The sequence below is a fragment of the Leptodactylus fuscus genome, chromosome 1 (genome assembly GCF_031893055.1).
Source record: "Leptodactylus fuscus isolate aLepFus1 chromosome 1, aLepFus1.hap2, whole genome shotgun sequence".
In the NCBI taxonomy this organism is placed as follows: Eukaryota; Metazoa; Chordata; class Amphibia; order Anura; family Leptodactylidae; genus Leptodactylus; species Leptodactylus fuscus.
In genome coordinates this window covers 208,628,171-208,633,937 of record NC_134265.1, presented here as the reverse complement: position 1 = coordinate 208,633,937, position 5,767 = coordinate 208,628,171, and positions in this window count along the sequence as shown.

Here is a 5,767-nt window from a genome sequence, read left to right as displayed (position 1 = left end):
TGTAGCAGATTCCCAGGCACCAGCAAGGGGCAAGGAGGGAGAATGGTACAGAGGGTGAAGAGGGGAGGATGGGAGCAGGAAGAAAGGAGAAGACAGAGGAGGAGACAGATGAGAAGAGGCAGAGTCTGCTGTTCACACAAAGGCTCAGAATGACGAAGAGTGTGGTGAGCAGCCTGTATAGTCCAGAATGCCTGTCTGGGCACATGAATGTATGGCGGGCATCTAATAACCTGGCTGGCTATATTGTAGTAAAATAAAGAATCTTATTCAGGATGTATCAGTGCACAGGAGGAAGACAGAGATTGATCACAGTCTAGGAATCAGGTTGTGTTTACTGCATATAAAGATAGATGTAAAGAGACTCTACCATACTCATAATGATGGAGCAGAATTCTGTGCCTGGAAATATGTTGCCTCTCATTGTATAAGTATATAAAAAAGAATAAAGAACTATTGCTACAAATGGATATATGTCTCCTGTTTGTTCTAGTAGAAGAACATGCATTATGGTTACATGGCACTAGATCGCAGTGTGCTGCCCTATACAGACTATAGGCTCCGCATACATGTGTTCAGTAGAAGAACATGCATTATGGTTACATAGCACTAGATCGCAGTGTGCTGCCCTATACAGACTATAGGCTCCGCATACATGTGTTCAGCAGAAGAACATGCATTATGGTTACATAGCACTAGATCGCAGTGTGCTGCCCTATACAGACTATAGGCTCCGCATACATGTGTTCAGCAGAAGAACATGCATTATGGTTACATAGCACTAGATCGCAGTGTGCTGCCCTATACAGACTATAGGCTCCTCATACATGTGTTCAGCAGAAGAACATGCATTATGGTTACATAGCACTAGATCGCAGTGTGCTGCCCTATACAGACTATAGGCTCCGCATACATGTGTTCAGTAGAAGAACATGCATTATGGTTACATAGCACTAGATCGCAGTGTGCTGCCCTATACAGACTATAGGCTCCGCATACATGTGTTCAGCAGAAGAACATGCATTATGGTTACATAGCACTAGATCGCAGTGTGCTGCCCTATACAGACTATAGGCTCCGCATACATGTGTTCAGTAGAAGAACATGCATTATGGTTACATAGCACTAGATCGCAGTGTGCTGCCCTATACAGACTATAGGCTCCGCATACATGTGTTCAGTAGAAGAACATGCATTATGGTTACATAGCACTAGATCGCAGTGTGCTGCCCTATACAGACTATAGGCTCCGCATACATGTGTTCAGTAGAAGAACATGCATTATGGTTACATGGCACTAGATCGCAGTGTGCTGCCCTATACAGACTATAGGCTCCGCATACATGTGTTCAGTAGAAGAACATGCATTATGGTTACATAGCACTAGATCGCAGTGTGCTGCCCTATACAGACTATAGGCTCCGCATACATGTGTTCAGCAGAAGAACATGCATTATGGTTACATAGCACTAGATCGCAGTGTGCTGCCCTATACAGACTATAGGCTCCGCATACATGTGTTCAGCAGAAGAACATGCATTATGGTTACATAGCACTAGATCGCAGTGTGCTGCCCTATACAGACTATAGGCTCCGCATACATGTGTTCAGCAGAAGAACATGCATTATGGTTACATAGCACTAGATCGCAGTGTGCTGCCCTATACAGACTATAGGCTCCGCATACATGTGTTCAGCAGAAGAACATGCATTATGGTTACATAGCACTAGATCGCAGTGTGCTGCCCTATACAGACTATAGGCTCCGCATACATGTGTTCAGTAGAAGAACATGCATTATGGTTACATAGCACTAGATCGCAGTGTGCTGCCCTATACAGACTATAGGCTCCGCATACATGTGTTCAGTAGAAGAACATGCATTATGGTTACATAGCACTAGATCGCAGTGTGCTGCCCTATACAGACTATAGGCTCCGCATACATGTGTTCAGTAGAAGAACATGCATTATGGTTACATGGCACTAGATCGCAGTGTGCTGCCCTATACAGACTATAGGCTCCGCATACATGTGTTCAGTAGAAGAACATGCATTATGGTTACATAGCACTAGATCGCAGTGTGCTGCCCTATACAGACTATAGGCTCCGCATACATGTGTTCAGCAGAAGAACATGCATTATGGTTACATAGCACTAGATCGCAGTGTGCTGCCCTATACAGACTATAGGCTCCGCATACATGTGTTCAGCAGAAGAACATGCATTATGGTTACATAGCACTAGATCGCAGTGTGCTGCCCTATACAGACTATAGGCTCTGCATACATGTGTTCAGCAGAAGAACATGCATTATGGTTACATAGCACTAGATCGCAGTGTGCTGCCCTATACAGACTATAGGCTCCGCATACATGTGTTCAGCAGAAGAACATGCATTATGGTTACATAGCACTAGATCGCAGTGTGCTGCCCTATACAGACTATAGGCTCCGCATACATGTGTTCAGCAGAAGAACATGCATTATGGTTACATAGCACTAGATCGCAGTGTGCTGCCCTATACAGACTATAGGCTCCGCATACATGTGTTCAGTAGAAGAACATGCATTATGGTTACATAGCACTAGATCGCAGTGTGCTGCCCTATACAGACTATAGGCTCCGCATACATGTGTTCAGTAGAAGAACATGCATTATGGTTACATGGCACTAGATCGCAGTGTGCTGCCCTATACAGACTATAGGCTCCGCATACATGTGTTCAGTAGAAGAACATGCATTATGGTTACATAGCACTAGATCGCAGTGTGCTGCCCTATACAGACTATAGGCTCCGCATACATGTGTTCAGCAGAAGAACATGCATTATGGTTACATAGCACTAGATCGCAGTGTGCTGCCCTATACAGACTATAGGCTCCGCATACATGTGTTCAGCAGAAGAACATGCATTATGGTTACATAGCACTAGATCGCAGTGTGCTGCCCTATACAGACTATAGGCTCCGCATACATGTGTTCAGCAGAAGAACATGCATTATGGTTACATAGCACTAGATCGCAGTGTGCTGCCCTATACAGACTATAGGCTCCGCATACATGTGTTCAGCAGAAGAACATGCATTATGGTTACATAGCACTAGATCGCAGTGTGCTGCCCTATACAGACTATAGGCTCCGCATACATGTGTTCAGTAGAAGAACATGCATTATGGTTACATAGCACTAGATCGCAGTGTGCTGCCCTATACAGACTATAGGCTCCGCATACATGTGTTCAGTAGAAGAACATGCATTATGGTTACATAGCACTAGATCGCAGTGTGCTGCCCTATACAGACTATAGGCTCCGCATACATGTGTTCAGCTGCTACACCGGTTGCCATGGTGAATTCCCAGAACTCCAGAAGAACAAAAGAAAATGGAGAAAGATTTTGCTGTAGTCCAGAGGAGAATAGAGCATTTCCATCACTTACAATGTAGCTGAAAATGAGAACCAAGCAGAGGTTAAGAAGGTGGCATACATGTGATTACAAAAAACAAACCCTATAGATCCCTGGGAAAATATTCAAGTGTAAGCTTCTGACTCAGTTACCTAGCAACAAGATGTCGTGTTTGCCGCTTCTTGTGTACCTGCCTTCCTGACCGCTCCTTACCTCCCAGAGGTGTTGTAATTGCAGATGCAAACGCAATATGAGAAACAGTCTTGGTATTTTCTGGAGTCTTTAGGTCATGTAAAATACTTCAATATATATATTTAAAGCAGACCTGTCACCTGCATATGCCGCTTTATTTAACCCCTTAACACAAAATCATGTCAATGTACCCTGGGGACTATGTGGTTAAAGGTGTTGGCCTTTTTTATTATACTTATATCAATGTTCTGCCCGTGTCTCCTTGTCTCTTACTATAGATACAGCTGTAGTAATAGTTACTGCTAGCGCTCTCTGTAGTGGCAGGGAATCAGTGTCCAGACATGGCCGGCGAAAGAGGGTTATGAGACCCAGCTAATTCTTCAGCAGCCGCATAGATTAAGACTGAGAATCTAGCGCATGCGCCCTCTACACTGTATAATGCTTTCAAGTAGCTCACAAATGGTATAATGTTCTCCAGTGGCGGCCCCACTCACTTTATACTCCTCTACTGTAGCTGAAAGTTGGGTCTAGTGTTTCCCAAGGTTGTTTTTTAGTGTTTGCCAGGGTGTTTGCAGTTGCTTTTTCTTTAGGATGGTTAAAGGTGGGCAGTTGGCAGGGGTCAGGATGGACCAGATGATGTCAGTGGCAGCTCTGACTTTGGTGGCTTCTACCAATGAAGTCACTGTCTTTGTGTCCTGGCAAGGGGAGGCAGAGTCGGTAATGCCAGAGGTGGATCATCTAAATCCAGGATCAACGGGAATAGGTGTGAGATTCTCTGGTTGGGAGGAGGAGATCCCGGTTTTGATCTCTTGGACACCCTTCCTAGGCCCCAATTATGTGCAACATTCTTTGGCATTAAATTTGGTCAAAATTAGGCCAGTAAGCTTTAGATCACCGATCAGAAGGTGGACTGGGGAAGGGCTGGTCTTTGAACCTAAAAGAAAGGGTAACCTTGATCAAACCTCTGTGAGGAGAGGGCTCCTCCATGGGTATTTACTTACAGAGGATGGTTTCAACCTTTCTTCCATGAATGGGAGACAGTGGAGTAAAAGAAGGTTGTTCAAACACCATAGAAGTTTCTTTTGGCTTACGCTACCCCGATTCACTGGCAGGGTTTATGAATGTGGGAGATCAGGACTTCCAGAAACTCCTTGACAAGAGAGTCCTGTTATAACAGACAGCATATCATAGACCCAATGTTCCACCTAACCAGTTTGACTTTGGGCTATTCCTGAGGGAGATGTCTAAGTGGTCTCCTTGTTTTCAACCTCTAACCACTATACAGGGATTTGGTCTTTAATGCAGGAGACCACCAGGATGCTGCCTCTAGGAGAAGTCTTGGTGTAGGTGGCAGCTGACCCATAGGCCAGAGAGATGTTGGTGCGAAGCATACAGGGTCATGTTAAAGGGATTCTATCATTAGAATCCCCTTTTCTACAAACACCATGTCAGAATAGCCTTTACAAAGGCTATTTTTCTCCTACCTTTCTTTTTCTGATCCCCCTGTGTTCACTGAAGTCGCTCCAGCAACGCCTCTGTCTTCTTCTGCCGACGCCTCTCCGCCGCATCATCAGCTGGTATAGCCGACCGTGGATGTCAATTCGGCCATTTTCCTGTGGCCAAACGGACACTCAAGTAAGGAGTAAGGAGTAAACTGGCGTGTATTTCGGCGTGTAATTTTAAAAGACTCCCAGACTTCAATGACATTTTACACGTGTATTTTGATGTGTATTTTGATGTGTATTTTGATGTGTTTTTTTAATTGAAGTCAATGGGAGTCTTATTTTACATGTGTAAAATTACACACCAAAATATACGCCAGTTTACTCCATGTGACCTACCCCTAAGAGGCCACAAAAAGACAGAGGCTCCACTGGAGCATCTTCGGTGAGCACAGTGGACACTTCAAGTGCTTTTTTTTTTTTTTTTTTAAATGTAGATTGTGAGCCCCACATAGAGCTCACAATGTACATTTTTCCCTATCAGTAAGTATGTCTTTTTTTGGAATATGGGATGGAAATCCATGCAAACACGGGGAGAACATACAAACTCCTTGCAGATGGTTTTTTGCCCATGGCGGGATTTGAACACCAGGACTCCAGCGCTGCAGTGCTAACCACTGAGCCACCATGTGGCCCCTCTTCAAGTGCTTTCTGTGCACAGGGGGAACG